Here is a 22,400-nt window from a genome sequence, read left to right as displayed (position 1 = left end):
TGCCTTTGCGTCATTGCCCATGTGTAACGTCTCACAGGGAAGTGGCCACTTGTCCTCCCACAAACTGTGCCAACTCTTCCTCAAATGGTTTGGTATTTTGGTTAGTCTGTGTAATAATTCATTTGCCAGCTCAACGGTTAAATTAGACTTCAAACTATTATATGTCGTCGCTTAATTCTCCCTCCAAATCCGATTTCCCATCGGGCGCATCCTCCGTCGTTAGATCTGGAGCCCCCAGATCCTACGATGTTCACTCTTATCGTGCGGTTGAATTGCTTGGATGTTAGCCCGTGATGAGAGGCATTTTTCTCTCTCATCTGCCAGACACGCGTCATTCGATGTATGGCATCGCTGGGTCCCTTGACAATTCCGCTTACCGCCCAACATGCTTCCGATATTCCACCAGTTTTGGGGTTTGGGACCCGCCTCTCGCTTTAGCAATTTTCCCACGGTTTCGACTTTTCCTAGTGACTGAGCGCTTGAGGCCTTTCCATTTCGAGGGTTTTTGCCCAGCGATGCGCGATTAGTGCTAAGCACTAGCACTAATCACTCATCAGAAACAGCCGCTGTTTTCCGTCTGGACTTCCTAACTGCTAGTTTGCATCCTCCGTGGTCTCCATGGGCCTCGGTCAGCACACTTTGACCGAGGTCCTCGTCATTCCTTGCTGGCTACAAATTACCACTGTCTAGAGGTCTTCTTGATAGCTCTTTGTTCACAAGTTTTTGAAGTCTGTCCTGATCTGATACATTCATATAACTCTAATAATTTTCATGGATCCAATTTGGATCAAAAGAGAATATCCAAAGGGAGGATTGCCTCACATGTGTTCATCTCCTCCACTTCTTACCATGCACCCGCCCATAAATTCCATTGTTTTTCACTTCACTACTCCAATTCATGTGAAAATTGTGTTTTCTACAGGATCCACTGACTGATAGATTGGTTAGATCGCGAAAAATCATTCTAGACATGATCTAACCCGTCGCCTCATCCATTACCATCATCCCTGCATCCACACACACTCCTACTCTCTCTGTCCATTCAGCAGCAGCAGATCTGCGGTGACAGAAACAATTAGTAGACAACAGAGGAGGAAGAGCAATGAATGTTAGTAGCACCTATGATCTTTGACAACTACAGCGTGGCATCAATGAGCTGAAAACGATATCTTAAAACAATATTAAGGTATTAAAGACTCATGTGCAGGAATGTCTATATTACTTAGTGAAACGGACCAAAAATATTGCGAATAATATAGAAAATGAGAACTTAGAGAAACATAATAGACACACACACATCAACACAAAAAATAATCAAGGAGTTCACCCAAAACTCTTGGGCTATGTCTCCTGGTCTAGATTTCAGTGGTGACCTCTCTATTATGTCTTCAAGAGCATATATTTACAAGTGTGAGCTCAATTCGAGTCTCAACACAACAGAGACAAACAACAGGGTTTTACTTGAATCCCTCAAGTTTTTCTGAGTACATAGACTCTCCCTCTCGCTCTCTGTCTTTTTTTTTCTCTCTGCTCAGCAACTGCCTACTCTGTCTCTGACATTGAGTGGCTTTTAAGCTTATCGGTGATTGTTTGTTTGTTTCCCCTTTCGGGGTCTCTAGCTCCTGGCTTCTGTCAATTCAAATCCCCTATGAGCATTAAATAATCATTGTGAAACACCTTCAGGTATGGTGGCCACCTATTTTTAAACGGAAAGGACCATTGGCGCATTTGAAATCCCCAAAAAGTTGTTTCTCTGTTTACACAGAGAAATACATAGAAACGCTGAAAAATCCACCAAAATGCTTTCTGTTGGACTTCAAATACCATTGAATCTACCCTTAAATTCCATTAGGTCTGCCTTTATATCGCTATTGCAGGTCGCATGCCATGGGATCCTTTGTATTTGGGTTTATAACGGAAAACCCCAACTATACAGAAAACCCGACAAATGGCTTCATATCAGAACTCAAAATATATATAGTCGCATCCATAAGCCCTTTTAGGTCCAGCTTTATCACATGTTGCCTGTCCTCCCCGACCTCTAATCATTGATTGCTCCGATCGGCCTTATCAGCTATTGGATCATCGCTATCACATGGTCGCAAGTCTTTGGCATCACCCCTTACATAGTTGCGATGCGATATTGCGAGTAGATCTGGACCATTGATCTGTGCGCTTGATCAACGGCCATCGTTTAATCGTGTTGATTGCTATCACAATTTCCATAAGGCCGCCTCAGATAGACTCCGCTTGCCACCTCCAATTGCGATATGTCAATTAGATCTGGACCATTGATCAGTCTGATTCGACGGCTCCTATGCAATGTTGCTTTAGCCTCCGCTTAACTCTGTTTTCGCCATTTCTTCATGTTTTTCTCGTGCGATAGTGTTTATGTATATGAATACTTACAGGGTTTTAGGATCCATTTTCGATCACGCCTTCCCACTGAAAAGCTTTTGGACCACCAAAAGTTGGTTTTTAGGCATCGATAAAGTGAGGATACAACTTCCTCACTTGTCCAATTTCTATCCATCATGCACTACTTGGTTTTGAACCTTTGGGTCTGATTCTCAGGTACTCAACATCCCCTCGTCGCATAGTTCTCACCTTCCTGTCCAGAACTGTGTTTTCCTACAACTCATTGAGATATTCAGGCAACAGATCATCAATAGAAGGCAACTGACTTTGCTCTTTGGGATCATCAATCAATGAAGGTTCATACAATCTCAAGTATTATGCATTAACGACTGAATAGATATGCATATAAGCTAGAAAATCAAGGCAAAAAGCATTTTCACCAATTTTCTCAGGTATCTTGAAAGGCCCATACTTGATTGGTTTTAGCTTCTTACCTTCACCTTGTATTTTGTCTTTGTTGATGTACAGCCAGACTTGATTACCAACTTGGAAAATATGCTCAATTCGATGCTTGTCATGCCTTTCCTTGTACTTGGCTTAACTTCTTTCCAGCTGTTCCTGCACTGCCTAGTGAATTTCTTGGATCTGTTCAATGAACTTGGTTGCTTTGTCCACATCACTGTGTCCATTAACTTTCTATGTCTTTACCAAAGACAAAATCCAAGGGAGACTTTTGTATAAAAACAAAACAAGTCTCAAAAAGCAGATCACTGAGTAGAAGAGTGCTTGGCACGGTAGTAAGCATGTTGCACATAATACAAATGCTCATCCCAAAGCTTGGGATGCTTGTTGCAATAGCCTCTGAGCAACTGGATCATTGTCTTGTTGACCACATCTTTTTGACCATCTGTTTGTGGATGAAATTTTGTTCTCTTATTCAATTTGGTTTCCATCAAATCCCATAGACTTGACCAAAACTTCCCAACAAATCGGGAATCTCGATCAGATACAATAGAAGTGTGTAACCCAAAATGAACCCATACATGCTAAAAGAACAATTTCGTTGTTTGTTCCGTTGTAACCTGCTTGTTACAAGGTATCAAAATACACATTTTTCTGAACCTATCCACAACAACATACAAATAATCATGACATTTTCTAGATTTTGGAAATCCCCCAAGAAATTCCATGGAAACACTTGCCCAAGGACGAGAAGGAACTGGAAGTGGAGTGTACAAGCCTAATTTTCTATTACTGGGCTTGCTTGTAGCACACATAGTACACCCTTTAATATATCTAGAAATTGTTTCATGCATTCTTGGCCAATAACAGAACCTTTGCAACTGTGCAACTATTTTACTTACACCAAAATGACCTGATATGAGAGAAGTATGTTCTTCGCGGATTATGTTAACTCTTTTAGTTTGTGGAATGAATAACTTTCCCAAATGATATAAGAGTTGGTCCTTAACATAATAATCCAATTCTTCCACTTTCTTGCCATGACTTAAAGTTGCATATACATCTTTAAAATATACATCTTGAGCATATTGTTCAATGTAAATTTCATGCATTACTGAGTTATGCTTAAGTATAGTAGATTCATTTATGATTGGTCTTGATAACATATCTGCAACCTTATTGTGTATGTGTTATAAACATATTTGGGCACATCAAACCTAAACTCATATGTCAATGATATTAGGGCTCATCAACCCCTAAAATGGTTGTCTTATACCCTAGAGAAGCTTAGTCATCTGAATGCTTCATTCCATAAAAGTTCCATCTCAGAATCATCCAGAAAAGTCCAAAACTAAACCATATCAGAAAGCCCTGTGTTAGGGTGAGATGCATACTGACTGCTGCACTAGCTAAGTGCAATGCATCTCACTTAGGCCTTCTATAGGGTGCAATGGTCGAGGTAGGACAAAATTCCGAGACAGTTTTTTAGTTGGTTGCTCATGGAACCTTCTAGGAGCTTCTCCTGTGCCACTTACCTCTCTGAATTCGCCCAAGGATGACCAAGGGAATTAGGAAACCATCTCCAATTCCCATATCTTGTGGAACCAATTTCAACAAATGGAATGACACTCATCAATTCCCATGGATGACTTACACCCTTGCAAACATCTATAAAAGGATCTCCTATCCAAGAAATCAGAGGGTTGAATTGTTGTGAATTGTAAGGAAGTGCTATTATTTTCAGTATTGAGGAGAGAGTATTGTATTGTTGGTGTGTTCTTGCTAATTCATGAGGTGAAGAAGGAATGAAGCTGGGAGGATGGTGCTAGGTCAGACAACTGGGTTGTAATCTTCCTTGTTATTAATAAATTTCTTTGAGATTTTTCCCAATTGATTGTGTCAATTGTAAATGCTTTCAATTTTTCATTATATTTCTGATTCTATAATGTTTATGCTATAATATATCACGATGCTTTGACAGGTCTTTGTTTCTGTAACTGTGCAAGTACTCTCCAAGCGTGTTAAGTATGGGGAGGAGTTACGGGATCAGCCAAAGGAGAAGGAGATCAAGTGAGGGATCAAGCAAAAGACAGAGGTTGGTCCTCTATCATCTTATTCTTCTCTATTACTCATAGAAAAAATTTCGAATTTCTTTAACTATTGTTTCTAGGGTAGCTACCAAACCTAGAGGGCTAACATTATTTAAGAATACTAGTGTTCCTATAAACAAATTGCCGATTCAATTGGGGAAACCAGATGTTTGTTTGTTGTTATTTTTTGAATTATATAAACTATAGACAGAGCCTGAAGCTAGCCAGGAAGCCTTCGAACCGCTTTTGCTATGCAATTGCATAGTAGATAAATGCTACTTCAGTCAATCTCTCGTTTAGTTTATGTATTGAACATCTAACTTGAAAACACATATAGAAGCATTTTTGGTAGCTCTTTAACCTCTTAGGACATCCCATCATACTTTGCTCATTATTTTTCATCAAAACCAAGCTTGATTTCTTTGAAAACTACTACAATTTGAGCAAAACACTTTCAGAAATCTCTCCCTGGACCATCACACTATGTTCCACTGTGACTCAGTATGCATCTCACTTCCCAAATGGGCAAAGTGAGATGCATCTCACCCTCTCCAAAGGCCAGGTGTGATCATTGACTGAACTCAATTTCCCATCTAGGAGTTGAGGATTTGTGGCTAGTTTTCAGTTTTGTTTGGTTATTTTCTGAGTATGAATAATGTCTCCTTACTAAAGCCACTTACATCACTCAAATCAACCTCAATTTAGATTAGGATTAGTAAATGTTTGGTGTATTTGTTTCTCATTTACAATCCATTCTCGAAAAGTGGTGTTAGTCAATTTGTCGTTTCGATAGAAAAAGTGTCGTAAAATCATCGTTTTTGTTGAAAAAGTGAAGTGTTGTAAATTCTTCCTTCCTTTGATAATCGATTAAACTATTTTTTATGCATTTTATTTGATTTGTTTCCATTCAAAGTGTTGAAATCATATTTCTTCAATCTTGAAAGTGTCGTTTTGAGTCTTCTTTTATCTCTTTGAAGAAAAAATTTCAAAAATAGTCATTTTGAGCAAAATATTTTTAATCATTGTTGCAATTAGTTTTCCTTCTTGAATCATTCACATTAAGGGAGCTGAAAACAAATACATGCATTTTTCATTGTGCATATTAAGGTTTGTGAATGCTTGATAGGAATAGCTAGGGAAATTGCATTAAATGTGCTCTTTTCTCTTTATCAAAGATCTGATTGCTCTATCCTTTACTAGCTAAGGTTTTCATCGTTCAAACTAAATCAAAAGTTTGTTTATCATGATAGTTGCATTTTAGGAATCGTGAATCATGCGGTGAACCCTCAAAGGCAAAATTTTAAGAAAGATCAACTTAAAATGAACCTTAAGTAATCTAATAATGCATTAGAACCTAACGTAACACATCTAGAGGTCTAGGCTAGAGATGTGTTCCAACGTTGTTAAACCTAATGGATATCATTTTCATTGAAGGTCGGTTGATTCTTCCTCTTTGATATGAAAAGTGCTAGCATGGACTTGTGCTCCCTATACCATCGCGTACATATTGGGAGACCCCACTAGGCTTAAATAATTTATCCATAGGAAATCGAGTCTGCCGCCTTATCGATTGTAATGCACTGAACACAACATTTGGGAAGATTGACTGCCATAAGTAAAGTACTTGGTAATTTCTCTTTAATTTATCATCAAGATGTATATTGTAGTTTTACGATTGATCTGATAAACCTTTTTGTCTATATTCTCTAGAGTAGTCACTTTTGTTCCTTTTCAACTCCTTAGAAGAAAAGGTCCATCTGAGCACTTGTCCTTTCAGACTCATTAAAAATCGAAGGTGACTAGAGTCATCTTTAGCTTTTTCTCAACTCTTTAAAACTGAAAACGTGAAGTTGTGTCCAAGTGTCGTTAAAATTAATTGATCTTAAATAACATCCCTATTCCTTATTTGATCATAGGTTGAAACATATGGCAACAAATCCGGAGTGCACCGATCAAGGAATTCCTTTTGATGGAAATCCTAGTCCTTTTTCTTCTTTCGGAAATATTGGTGCTCCTTATATGGCTACATTGTCCCTTTCGATATTTACCATTGGCTTGCCAGTCTGGTTGTTTTCAACCTCCTTGGCTCAAAATGTCGTGATTTCTCCGTAATCGAGTACACCTCCTATTGGAAAAAATCAACCTCCAGTTGATCCTTTGCCTTCTTCCTTGTTTGTTTCTTCCTCCCCTTCTTCCTCTTTGCTTGGTGAAAGTATTGGTACTAGTAACCATGTGGCTAAGAAGAAGAAGAAAGGGAAGAAGAAGAAGAAGAATCAAATTCAGCAAAGGGACAACCAAGCAACCATTGCTTTGAATGCAAAATCTAATGATAAACCTCCTGTCAAGCCTCACAAAGTTCCATATCCATGCAAACTTTGTGCGGAAAACCATATTCTTCTAAATTGTCCTGATATTCCTCAGATCCTGGAAGAATGGTCTTCCCGTTCACATCATCCTATGTCATCAAATACTGGAGATCATGTTGGTGACACACCTTCAACCAGTGATAGTAAAGTTCATGGAAAGAAGGGAAAAGTCAAGTTTCCATGTAGGTTATGTGAAGGGAATCACCCTATTCACCTTTGTCCCTATCTGGATGAAGCCAAGAAAGTGTTGGATAATTGTCCTGCTTCACCGCAGCGACTTCCATCTGGTTACAGGAAACTCTCCCTAAATCCTTTACTAGTTGATGAACCAACTGACCAAAATCAACCGTTGGTTGAAACCACTCTCTCTGAAAGTGAATCTTATGAGTCTATACCAAATCCAAATCAACAGGTCGAGGTAATGGTTTACCCAATTTCACCTTCAGTAAATCGTACCTTTCCCGAAGAGAGTGAATGTGATTCCATTCCAGTTCTTTTTGTTTCTTCAGATTCAAATGAGCTTGGGGAAAATCCACCTGTTCCATCAAGACAAGAGGAAAATCCTCTAGTTCTCATAACTCAAGGGGTTAATTCTCCCATTTCTACGGTATCCCCTCCAAGTAGTCTAGTCACTTCCTTTGATTGGAATTGACTGGTAGGATTCTGCCTTCCTTCTTATGTGCCTTTCTAGATCATAGTATAGGTTTGTAATATGATTGTATCTGGCACTATTATAGATGAGGGTGCATCAGTGAGTATCCTTTCCTCAACTACTTGGAAAGTGTGTGGTTCGCCACCACTAGTGCCTATTACATAGAATTTGTTGGGCTTCAATAGAGGAACCAGTCGACCGTTAGGGATCCTCCCTCAGTTACCTATTACTTTGGGCGGAAAAAACCGTTTATCTGAACGTGATGGTAGTCCTAGGCCCTTAGATTACAATTTACTTCTTGGGTGCGACTATGTTTATGGCATGGGAGATATTGTTTCAACACTCTTTCTAGTGATTGTTTCCCGCATGAAGGCAAAATTGTCACCGTTGACCAGCTTCCATTTCCTGGTCCAAATATAGCCCCTAGTCAACCATCGTCCCTAAATGGTCCATTTATACCAATGGTATCATCCCCGCCATGGGTTAATTATGTGGCAACCTCTTCCACACCTACATTAATTGATGATCAATTGAGTGATGTTGTACATCATGTACTAGGGGCATTGGAACCACATCTCTCCTTCATGACCACTTATGAGTTGTGAAGGGTCTACGTGGACAGTTTGTTGTCTTGTGTCAACTTCGTTAAAAAAAAATGAAATCAAGGAATATGAGGAGAATTCCTAGTCTTGTGTCAACCTCATTAAAAAATGAAACAAGGGGTTCGAGGATAGTTCCTGGTCTTGTGTCAACCTCGTTAAAAAATGAAACAGGTCCATGAGGATAGTTCGTTGTCTTGTGTCAACCTCGTTCAGAAAAAGAAACAAGGGTCCGAGGATGGTTTTTTTTCTTGTGTCAACCTCGTTAAAAAATGAAACAAGGAGTCTGAGGATGGTTTGTTGTCTTGTGTAAACCTCGTTAAAAAAATGAAATAGCTTCCACAAAAATAGTTCCTTGTCTTGTGTCTAGCTCATTAAAAATTGAAACAAGGAATTTGAGCAGAGTTCCTTGTCTTGTGTCAAGCTGATTAAAAAAAAATGAAACAAGGTCCCAAGTTGAGTCTTTGATTAGATCTCATAAAATCCCAGTCGAGTCTTTCACTTGATCTAGTAAAAAAACCTTCATCCCATCCACTTGATAGCCTTGAGTAGTCTACTTAGGTAAATGTAATGAAGCTTGGGGGGCATGCACCTAGTGGTAAAGTTAAATTTCCCTGTAGGTTATGTGAAGGGAATCACCCCATTCACCTTTGTATGTCTGGACGAAGCCAAATAGGTGTTGGATAACCATCCTGCTTCACCATAGTGACTTTGATATGGTTACAAGAGACTCTCCCTTTCATCATGCTGGGTGCATGCAAACCATTTTCAAGCATAGTTTTTTTCATTTTGAGCTTGTGTAAAAATGAAACTGAATCCAAGCATAGTTTTTTAATTTCGAGCTTGTGTAAAAATGAAACTGAATCCAAGCATAGTTTTTCGTTTCAAGCTTGTGTAAAAATGAAACTGAATCCAAGCATAGTTCCCTATGGTTCAAGCTTGTCTAAAAATGAACCCATTTTCAATTTTTAACCCTCGTGATTTCCATTCTATCAGCCTTTTCTATCAAATGAGCCTTGGTTGTTTTCATCCCATCGCCACCATCTCTTTCGTCGATCATATGCTTTCACTTGGTTGTTTTACCCTTTTTTTAGGAACAATTTCAATGAGTGGTCTTATTAGCCAGCCTCTTCACATAAATCAACATGTTTTGAGAAGTTCCAACATCAACGGAACCAGTTACTACCCTAGACACCACTTTTTCCTCAAAATAGAGTCCTCTTTAAACTCTTTTCAGACTCTCTAAACATGAAAAGATAGTCGAGCGCTTGTCTTTTCTGGCTCGTTAAAATATTGGAAACGACATCCCTCTTGTATTATTTTATCATTTTTCAGACCTGAGGGATTACTTTACGAAAAAGAAATTATAGAGTTTACTTTTTTTTTTCTTTTCAAACTCTCTAAACATGAAAAGGACCGAATTATCCTTGTCGTTAAACTCATTAAAATAATAGTGACAAACTTGTCCATCTATACAAGACCGAGTTTTACTGTCGTTAAATTCATTAACACATCAAATAGCGATGGTTTTCCCGAAGGGTGAATTATAGAACAAGAATATTTTATCCTCCTCAAGCTTGACAAAAATAAAGAGGTATTGGTCAACAATGATTGGAGAAAAAGGGGAAAAATCTTGAAAACTCATGGTAGCAAGTCGTTCTTGAACATGACACTTTCCCTTCATCTCTGTGATTGAGTTGGGTTGGGTTATTTGGGTTGGGTTATTCCGTTCGTCGGTCATCATACCATTGGTCTTTCATACCATCCATCTTTTGGGGTTAACGCTACCAATTCATCTCAGTGCCGCTGAAATCATCCAGTTAAAGTCTCATACGTTGCAATACTTCCAATCTTCATTTTTCAAGACTGCCATTCCTGAACCTTATGTCGTCAATTCATTTTCACCTCCAGAAATCATTTGCTTCATTCTGTGTCGTATATGTGGGATACATCAAGGCCCTCCTATGACGAGTCACTTCTTATTGACAACAACTCATTATCCAAGAAGTTTGCTTAGAAACACCCTTACAGTGCTTTGGAGCTTGCATACATCAATGGAAAGTTTCTCTCTTCCGACGATAGGTTTACATCAACGACCTTCGACCGAAATATTTTGCATGGTGTTCGACATCGGATCATGTATTCACACCACTTGAAATGTATTGTAGTACCTTGAGGATCATTATAATTATCGGCGATCCCTTTCGTGTCTATTAACATCTCACATTATTGGCTGGTAATCAGGCGATGTCTTTCCACGTTCGACCTCAGGAGATCTCTTCACATGGTTTGACTTGTACATCGAGCGAAGATTGAACAAGTTTGAAGACCCCGGATCTAGTTTCATCCATCTGGGCTGCGATATATTCAGAATACAAAAACATCAAATGTACAAAGGATCTATACAAAGGTCATCCTAATCGTGGATTATGACTCTATATCTGTAGAATCACAAGTCTATATCTACAGACGACTATCTGATCTATGTACATGAAATGAAATTTATAAAGCTGAGCATGGGAATGCCTCCCTTAGCTAGTTCATGAAAAATCATATTATTATGATGTATTGCATTGTAATTTATGCATATCAGCTTCCAATTCGAAAATTCTAATCCTCATGATAAAGCATTTCACCCGACATGAACATTTACGACCTCATGCTTTAGGGGGCAATTTTTATAGACATATTTGGGCACATCAACCCTAAACTCATATGTCAATGATATTAGGGCTCATTAACCCCTAAAATGGTTGTCTTATACCCTAGAGAAGCTTAGTCATCTGAATGCTTCATTCCACAAAAGTTCCATCTCAGAAATCATCCAGAAAAGTGCCAAAACTAAACCATATCAGAAAGCCCTGTGTTAGGGTGAGATGCATACTGACTGCTGCACTAGCTAAGTGCGATGCATCTCACTTAGGCCTTCTATAGGGTGCGATGGTCGAGGTAGGGAAAAATTCTGGGACAGTTTGTTAGTTGGTTGCTCATGGAATCTTCTAGGAGCTTCTCCTGTGTCACTTGCCTCTCTGAATTCGCCCAAGGATGACCAAGGGAATTAGGAAACCATCTCCAATTCCCCTCTCTTGTGGAACCAATTTGAAAAAATGGAATGACACTCATCAATTCCCATGGATGACTCACACCCTTGCAAACATCTATAAAAGGATCTCCCATCTAAGAGATCAGAGGGCTGAATTGTTGTGAATTGTAAGGAAGTGTTGTTATTTTTAGTATTGAGGAGAGGGTATTGTATTGTTGGTGTGTCCTTGCTAATTCATGAGGTGAATAAGGATTGGAGTTGGGAGGATGGTGCTGGGTCAGACAACTGGGTTGTAATCTTCCTTGTTATTAATAAAGTTCTTTGAGATTTTTCCCAATTGATTGTGTCAATTGTAAATGCTTTCAATTGTTCATTATATTTCTGATTCTATAATGTTTATGCTGTAATAGATCATGATGCTTTGATAGGTCTTTGTTTCTGTAACTGTGCAGGTACTCTCCAAGCATGTTAAGTACGGGGAGGAGTTACAGGATCAGCCAAAGGAGAAGGAGATCAAGCGAGGGATCAAGCGAAAGACAGAGGTTGGTCCTCTATCATCTCATTCTTATCTATTACTCATAGGAAATCTTTCGAATTGCTTTAACTATTGTTTCTAGGGTAGCTGCCAAACCTAGAGGGCTAGCATTCTTTAGGAATACTAGTTTCCCAGAAACAGTATGCCTTTATTATATCTGATGACAAGATGAAATTGTTGTAGAAAACCCATCCACCTATAATGTCTTGATTGCTGCAATTTAGTTTGTGAGTGCAAATATTGAAGTGGTTGATGATCTGTATGTATTATTGTTTCTTTTCCCATTAGGTAATGTTTCCACTTTTTCACACTCTATACTAATGCATACAATTATTTATCATATGTGGGATAATTAACTACTAAAGAAGTAAATGTCTCATAATGATAGCATATGGGTTTACCGTGTTGCATCAACACTGCTCCCATGGCATAGTCACTGGCATCTGTTTCAATCTCAAATGGATGTTGAAGATTTGGCAGTGCTAGTACTGGTGTTGTACTAATTTTTTTTAAAGGTATCGAAGGCTTTTTGTTGTTTTCCTCCCCACTGAAACGCCTTTTTCAATCATGTTAAAGCATGTAATGGAGCTGTAATCAAGGAAAAGTTAGCAATAAATTTTCTCCAATATTGCGTTGCTCCTAGGAAACTTCTAACCTCTGTAGCATATTTGGGTTTAGGCTAGTTCATAATGACTTCAACCTTAGATGGATCTATCTTCAATTCACCACCCCCTACAATATGACCAAAATAATTTAAATATGTTTTGCCAAACTCACATTTTGACAGTTTTACATAGAGATTTTCTTTTTTCAAAACATCTAAAATCTGCTTTACATGCTTTACATGGTCTTCCCATGTCTTACTGAAAACAAGAATGTCATCTAAATAAACAATTAAAAAATCATCAATAAAAGGCCCGAGTACATCATTCATAACTCTCATAAACGTAGCAGGAGCATCAGTTAAGCCAAAAGGCATAACCAACCATTCATACAGTCCTTTCTTTGTCTTGAAAGCAATCTTCCATGCATCTTGTTTTGTAACTCTAACATGATGATAACCACGTCGTAAGTCTAACATGGAAAAGTAAATTGCTTCTTTCAATTGATCTAATAGATCATCAATACGGAAGAGGATAATGATTCTTGATTGTTATTTTATTCAGTGCTCTATAATCAATGAACATTCTCCACGATCCATATTTCTTTCTCACCAGCATGATTGGAGATCCACATGGTGATGTGCTTGGTCATATAAATCCTTTTTTGAGCAACTCCTGTACCTACTTCTTTATCTCTACATTCTCTAGAGTGGATAACCTATACATTCCGATGTTAGGTAATGGAGCATATTGCTGCAAATGAATATCATGTACTATTTCCCTTTTGGGTGGCAAACCTTTAGGTTCTTGAAATAGGATATCATATTCTGAAACAACTTTAACTAAATCAGCTTTCTATTTAGCATCAAAACCATCAAATACATTGGTTTTATCAGGGTTCTTTTCCTTTACAAACATTAGTAAAAATTGCTTACATGAATTCACAATTCTTTTCATCTGCCCTAAGTTTATGAGAGGATAGTTATTTCTGATTTTATGATCTCTTACAATATATTCTATTCCATATTTAGTGAGTTGATACTTATTTTTAGCTCTATAGAAAATAGCTTTCCTATCATACAAGTAAGGACTTCCCAAAACAATACCACATATATCCAATGGAACTATATCTAACTCAACCTCATCTACAAATGTTGACCCAATAGCAAACCTAAGTTTACATTGTCTTGTTACTTGTAGCTTCGTTTAATCACATACCCAACCTAATGGATATGGCTTCTTGTGAGGTTTTTTAAGTAATCCCAACTTCTTTACAAGTGTTTCAGAAATCAAGTTTACTTGTGATCCGTTATCAAATAAAGTATCAATTTTTTGGTGCTTGGAAATGACTCTAATACGAAAAAGCTCGTCATTTCCTCTAATTATCTTCATTATCAATAGATTGTGCAGAATTACTTGTGGATGCTTCAGAATTTTTACCTTTTATACATGTGGCTGTGACTGTTGTTTCATCACTTGAGTCTGACCCCAAGTCTTTCTGAATAGTAGCAATAGTATTTTTCTTCTTACCACCGAACTTCTTAGGTTTCAACTCCAGATGCAAAGACCGGCAGTGTGCATCATCGTGACCATCCTTCTTGCAATGAGTGCAAGAAGGTTTGTCCTTCTGTATAGTGTTCGTTTTCCTCTCCTTCCATTTCCATTTTTTCTTTTCCTCATTCTTGCTTACAGAGTGTTTAGATGATCCCCCAACCTCTAGGTTCACATTCTTGCCTCTAGCTTCTAGATGTGTAGCCTGAACTAATACATTATCTAAGCTAGTGGGATTAAACATGAGAATGGTATGCTTCAAATAGCTACGCAGACCACCTATATAATTCAACAAATTTTCAGGTGAGTTAAAGCTCTTTTTCTAAATTCCTGGGTATAACTTTGTACACTTTAACCCTTTAATTGGCGAAGAGTTCGGCAACTCATCATTTCCTGCTACGTATAAGCTAATGGATAAAATTGTTTTTTGATGGCAGAAACAAATTCATTCTAGGTAGAAAGAATTTTACCATGTCCTTTCAGATCAGCTTGTGTCTTGCCTTCCCACCACACTAGTGTAGTTCCTCCAAATCGAAGGCTAGCCAATTGAATCTTTCTCCTTTCTGAATCAATGTTCTGCACCCTACAATATACATCAATCTGTCTTATCTAGTTATCTAGATTTTCTGCATTTAGTTCTCCATCATAAATTGGCAAATCAAATTTCACATCTAATTTAATCAAAGAAGTTTTCTTCTTTTTCTTATCAGGGCTAGGAGATGAGGATGATGAAGGTGATGGTGGAGGAGATGAGGGAGGAGGATTTTCCCCTTTCCCTTTGCCCTCTGGAGGGGCAACTAGAGAAGGTTCCTCTGCTCCTTTGTCTTGTTTGGGTGTTGAAGTGCTTTCACCTCGACCCTTCTTAAATTCCCAATACATCTCTTCCACCATGGCTCGCATGGCCATAAAACTGTCCATGAACTGAGATTCTGATTCTAATGGAGTTTCTTCTGCCATTCTCCTCCGAGGACAGACTCTTCCAATCTCTTGATTAGCCTCAACAAGTTCTCTTTCTCCTAGTTTGAGCTTTGACCTAGTTAGCATTCAAAATATAGCACAAGCTTGTCTAACCTTAACAAAGCCTAAAGCTCTGATACCACTTGATCTGAAAATGAGATCTTAAAACAATATTAAGGTATTATAGACTCATGTGCAGGAATGCCTATATTACTTAGTGCAACGGATCGAAAATATTGTGAATAATATAGACAATGAGTAGTTAGAGAAACATAACAGACACACACACATCAACACAAAAAAAATCAAGGAGTTCACCCAAAACTCTTGGGCTACGTCTCTTGGTCCAACTTTCAATGGAGACCTCTCTATAATGTCTTTAAGAGAATATTTTTACAAGTGTGAGCTCAAATCAAGTCTCAACACAACAGGGACAAACAACAGGGTTTTACTTGAATCCCTCAAGTCTTTCTGAGTACACAGACTCTCCCTCTCACTCTCTATCTTCTGTTTTCTCTCTGTCTCAGCAACTGCCTGCTCTATCTCTGACATTGAGTGGCTTTTAAGCTTATCGGCACTTGTCTGTTCGTTTCCCCTTTCGGGCTGTCTGGCTCTCAGCCTCTGTTCATTCAAATCCCCTCTAAGCATTAAACAATCATTGTGGAATGCCTTCAGGTATGGTGGCAACCTGTTTTTGAACAGAAAGGACCATTGGTGTGTTTGAAATCCCCAAGGTCATTTCTATATTTACACAGAGAAATACACAGAAACACTGAAAAATTTACCAAAATGCTTTCTATAGAACTTCAAATATTATTGAATCCGCCCTAAAATTCCATCGGGTCCACTTTTATATCGCTATCGCAAGTCGCAAGCCATGGGTTCCTTTGTATTTGGGTTTATAACGGAAAAACCCCAAATACACAGAAAACCCAACAAATGGCTTCATATCGGAACTCAAAATATATATAGTCGCATCCATAAACCCTTTTAGGCATGTCTTTATCACATGTCAAATGTCCTCCCTGACCTCCTATCACTGATTGCTCTGATCGACCTTATATGCTATCGATGCATTGCTATCGCATGGGCGCAAGTCTTTGGCATCACCCCTTACATAGTTGCGATGAGATATTACGAGTAGATCTGGACCATTGATCTGCGCACTTGATCAACGACCCTCGTTTAATCATGATTTCCATAAGGCTGCCTCCGATAGACTTCGCTGCCACCTGCGATTGCAAGATGCCGATTAGATCTAGACTGTTGATCAGTACGATCCAACGGCTCCTGTGTAATGTTGCTTTAGCCTCCACTTAACTCTATTTTTTCCATTTCTTCATGTTTTTCCCATGAAATAGTGTTTTCCACCATTTGTTAATGTTTTTCCCTTGCGATAGTGTTTAAGTTTATGAAGACTTAGAGGGTTTTAGGATCCATTTTGGATCAATTAAGGCCAAAGGTAAGTATCCTATTCACTCACTCATATGCATTATTTGATCAAAAGTTGTAAAGGTTAAGAGGTAGTTGGTTTGTAAGTAAAAAGATGGTCAATTTCCTCTAGAAAGCTAGTGGATTACATAGATAGGAAACTCTGTTTTTCTCATGGAATTCGCTTATTTCCTCCTCAAGCCTCACAAGCAAGATTCTCATCAAGTATATCTCATGTGAGGGTAGATACAGTGTCGTTTATGGCTACCATTTTACAGAGCTTGAAGAATTAAGATTTGAGGTAGAAACACCAGTTCACCAAACACTCAGCATATCCTATTTTCTGATGCAATCACCCATGGACTCCAGCAGCAAAGAAAAGACAAGAAATTCCCAACAGTTAGTTCACCATGGGTGACCAGAATCGTCATTGAGGATGCCCTCCAAAACCTCAAGATCCATATAACATGGTCAGTATTTAGAGACTTATCAGCAAAGGATAACATCAAAACCCTCATCTATGATGTTAGTCCTTCTATCAGTAAGGAGGAGGCAAAACAAGAAGAAGAAGATACAGAGCTAGATGGGGATGAGATGGATGAAGAAGCAACTAATACAAAGGATGATGCTAAAACAGAAGAGAATGGAGGCATTGAAATAGAAGGGGAAGAACAAAAGGAGGAGTCACCTAGGGTGTCTCTAGAGGTCCCTGAGTAGAAGGCAGCTGCCATCACTGCTCTCAATACACCAGTCAAGCAAAGAAGGAAAAGGAAGCAAACCCCTCTACATTTCAAAACAAGAAAGAGTAGCAAGAAAAAAAAGAGCTAAGTGGCTTCAAGGATAGAGAAGCAGCGTAAAAATCAAATCCCATGGCCCTAATCAACACCCATAATCTAATTGTGGATAATCCTCAGCTAGAAACTCGATATCTTGCTTCTCAAGGGCAAGCAATTTCATATTTTGAGGACATGATTAGGCTGCTAAGAAATGATAATATACATGTTTGCATAAGGAGATGGAAAACAATGCCACATAGCTTGAATATCAGAGAATATCAGTGGGAAGAAGAAGAAAGGAAAGCAAGCTTCTATAAACAGAAGTAGAGACCACAACAGAAGCATGAGATGTCAGAGAGGCTACCAAAGCCACTAAGTTGCTCAGAGGATGAGCAACACTTTCAGTAGGGGGGTGATGATGAGCCTCATCATTGAGTAATTATATGGGCCTTAATTGACCTTAATTCACCTCCTAGCTTAGTCAAACCAACTATTCTCACAACTTATTGCATACTTTTGATTATATTTTGTTTATGAGATGAGTAGAGTTGGATATTTTGCTTTATGGTCTAATGTGCATGTAATGTAGGAATAAAAGATAAAATCAAGGAACTATGGTAAATACCTTGGTAAAAACTCGAATGGGACAAGGGAGAGGAATTACAGGAGGTAAATCCTCCTCATTTGCTACCTCTCCATTTGAATATCCCTCCATCAGATGAAAGTACAAACAGCTAAGCAATTGAAGGTGAAAACAACCAAATCAGGTGTACTAGAAGGCAGCCAAGCAAGTGGAAATACAAGTTTATCTTGAGTTGGGAGCCAAGCCTACCTACTAGAAGGCATCCGAGCTAGTGAAAGGGAAAGGACGAGTTTATCATTGAATTGGGAGTTGTGCCTCCCTAATTTTGAAGGAAGTCATTAGAGACTTCAAATGTATAAATAGAGAGGCTTAAGATCTCAATAAGATTCCGCACTTGTGATAGTTTTCTTTATAATCCATGGTTTTCATAATGAATATGAGTTTTGTTTTGAGCCAGCACTGAGTTAACTCAAAGGGTTGAAGCTCTTGGGTTAGGGCGTGACCCTAGCAACCAAAGCTCCTCTTTATTGTATTGTTATACTAGCATAGATTCCTTTTTTTTTGTTCATTTGCTTAATTAGATGCATTTTCATTACAGCAGTAGTACAAATTCATGGTTTCCTATTCATCTGCTTAAGTAGTTCATTTGCATTATAATAGTAGCATAGATTCATGGTTTGATTTTTCATTTACTTCAGTAGTTCATTTCCATTATAGAGGTTCATTGTTTAATCATTTATTTGTTTAAGTAGTTGCAGACTCATTACAGTAGTGTAGAATAGATTAGTTGTGTTTCAATTTGCTTCATTTATGCTTTCATTCAATTAGCAGGTTAGCAAAGAAAAGATCCACAAGGTTCCCACAGGTGTCTTGACCTCGCCTCCTCCCTCTGGGACCATGACGTGAGGAAGAAACCCTGTAACAACCCCAAAAACACAGGTTTTTGGTTTTCACAGGGAGTTTGTTGTTTAACGTAGTCATTGGGTTCATTACATTGTTACTCTGCCCCTTTCATGATCATTTGCGCCTTCACTCCTTCCTGTCATTCGATCTCCCTCATATCCTTTTCATTCTCCCTCAGCATGAAATACTTAGGCAGAAGTAGTTACTTCACGTTTAAACGGTTTTTACCCATAGATCGCCTTACACAGCAAAACCTAACCAATCACCGTCCAATCCATTTTCAATGTTGACTTTATTCACCTTAAATCCCCACTATCGATCTGCCTTGTCGAATCCGAGGGTTATTGCACACCTACTCACCAACTAGCTCGGTCACATCTTCACCATTGATTTTCCTTGCCAGATCTAATGACTATCGTGCTGTATTGCGCGTATTTTTGTCCAACCATTTTACCCCCAAGGGCATGTGAGAAAATTGGTTTCCCCGTGCTACGTGTCATCTTGAGAGGCTAATCGCATGAGATTTTAGAAAAATTATTACAGCTTTGAGGGCGTGCAATATACAACTTACCACCCTCTAAACTTGCTCTCTCATTCTCACATTCCTATACTCAGAGTAAAACAAACTCAATGAACAAGCATGGAAAAACTAAGATCATATAGATGGTAGGCACAACATGGACACAACCATTTGTTTACATAATCATGAATATAAGATCCTGCATAACCTGGATTAATTAAACTAGATCCAGGGTCTTGATCTCCATCTCTCGATCCACAATACAATTCTAACCATGCGAGTGAATGTCTCGAAGTCAAACATGGCAGAAACAACTTGACTACCGGTCAATGATGTGAACTAAAAGTGTGAGAGAAACTGCCAATAATGACAATGGTTCTCAAGGTACTCCCACTACAATCTATGAAGTGTGAATATGTGATTTAAAGTCAAACACTTATAGAATCGTTCAATTGAAGGCCAATGATGAGAACCTGTCGTCGAAAGCGAAAAACCTACCATTAAGGCATGCAGGATTCAAGGTATTGAAAGTTTCTAAATCAGCTTCCTAGATGATTATTTGAAGTCGATAGGAAGTGATTCGTCATAGGAAAGCCTACAACATGAAAGATGATATCAAGTTTTGAAAATAATTGCAAGGGTTGACTCAAGGACGGTCGATGCAAATGAAGGAAAACATTTTGCAAAAGGCTTTGAACCAAGGTTGATCTTCTCTTGAACACATAAAGACACTTTAATCATTTGGGAGCATTTGACTCAACGATAAAACCCAAAACCATGAAGACTTTCAATGAGGTTCGATTAACTATAAGGCAAATGGATTTCCCAACTCAGACATGAATGTGATGGAGTGCCATGTTCAAGAGTGACATGCTACCTTTTAACTAATGATGTAAAATGGACACCTTCCCCAATTTCCCCCCACCATTACTGGCAAGTACCTCTTTATTTTTTACAAGCTTGAGGAGGATAACATATGCAAGAACTATAAGCTCATCCTTCGGATTAGTCCAATCAAGTATTTTTAATGAACCCTAAGAAGGAATGGTTCAGTCTCGTTATGCTTAACGAGTCCTATATTGTTTAATTTTAACGAGTCCAATAAAGGTATATCTCGATGTCATTTTATTTTAAGAGATTTGAAAAAGAAATTAAAATAAAAATCATTCGGCTCTTTAACCGTAAAATTTTAATGAGCCCAGAGAAAGTAAAGCTCAACGTTTTTCAATTTTAGAGAGTCAGAAGGAAAATATAAGTAGACTCCATCAGGTTCTTTTTTGTTAGTTTAGTCTCCCAGGTCTGAAAAAGGATAATATAATACAAGAGAGAACTCTATTGACCATGTTCGATCAACATATGCATTTTTCGTAAATAGTCATGGCTCAGTGCGTAAAAGGGATAAACTTATACTGAATGAATGGATGACTGTTCATTTACTTTTACGAGTTCGAACAAGCAAGTACTCAGTAATCTTTTCGATTTTGAAAAAGTTTGAAAAGGGTTTAAAATAAGACTTCATGATTTTTCGCTTTTCGTAATTTTTAAAGAGCATAAAAAGCAATAAAAGTCCGCTGAAATGTCAAAAATGATTTATTTTGACTCGGTAAATGATCTTGCACATTCAAACTCAATAACCCATCATAATTGCTCAAACATATGTTTTCCCTCTTAAAAAGATTCAAAATATAAAAAATAATAATTTTAAAGCTCGAAAAACTTATAAAAGTGGGAAAAATTATTTTATTTTTACCGTTTTCATTTTCACTAGTTCAGAGCAGAGAGGGGTTTTTACTGTAAAACTTCCAAGACTGATTCCGAGCTAGCCGCTGGACGAAATCACGCGTTGTTTCCTTCAGGTAGAAGATCTTTCCATAGCTTAGCTTTTCATCCTTTTTTTTTCATTTTAAGCTTACATTTGGTTTTTTGGGACAAAGTTTTGTCAAAAAATGTGTGCTCAGCCATGCATGGGTTTTTCTCAATTGGGACTATGGAGGCCGATAAAATTTTCCATTCTGAAATTCTCGACATGTGCAGAATTTTGCTGGAAATTTTCATGCAGTTGCACCCTGTCCATAAAGGGGAGGTCACACAAGCATCGTGGGCTATTTTAAAAAAAAAACCATTGGACCTCAAAAAACATGAAATGATTTTAAGAAAGACTCTAACTGCTTTAAAATGGTCATTTTAGGTCATTTTTCTTGCTCAAAAATGGAATGGAGGGAGAGAGAGCACGAAGCCAATGATGTGTTTTCTTTGGCAAATTCGACCACTTTGCAGGCTATCAAGAATTGCGGCCTCCTGAAATACTGGCTAATCCATGGGATCAAAGCCCGGGTAGATCTCATGACATGATTGGTAGGACCTGGAATGTCCAAGAACAATGTTTTGTGATTATTGATTATCGCCTCACCATTGATGTCAATGGCATGTATTTCTAGGCTGGTTTATTTCATCGGGGAGACGATTTTTCATTTTTTGGATTGAGAGTAGGGGGAGACACTACTGATGGATACTTGCGATGCTTTTTCAGGGGTTCACCACCCAAATATGGACGAATCGACATTCAGTCCATCAAACTTTTACCCTTGAGGACCATTGCCTTCATTGTTAGCAAACTATGTGGTAGTGTTGCCCTCCATCTAGCCACCCGAGAACATATGCAGATAGTCGTGGAATGATGGGAATCTAGGGTATACAACTAGTGCTAGGAAGTAGTAGTAAATATGAAGGGGCTGCTGATTAGGTGCAATAATGGTAAATTGAAAAATTTTGGTTATGGTGCCATTCTAGTTGCTTTTTCCCTAGAAAGGGTTCCTATTCTTCGGCCATAGAAAATTTGGGCAAACGAGGGGGTTTAAGGGATCCATGCTTGATGAGGTGGGTTGCACTGATGGCACGCCATGGTGATGATGATTCTGCAGTGAGGTATATGATAGAGTTTTTTGACTAGCTGAGTGAGTAGATTGTTCCGA

Source organism: Pinus tabuliformis, chromosome 3_1, assembly GCF_031772625.1.
Source record: "Pinus tabuliformis cultivar Carrire ecotype Pingquan chromosome 3_1, CPIR1, whole genome shotgun sequence".
NCBI classification, from domain to species: Eukaryota; Viridiplantae; Streptophyta; class Pinopsida; order Pinales; family Pinaceae; genus Pinus; species Pinus tabuliformis.
This window is presented reverse-complemented; position numbering follows the sequence as displayed.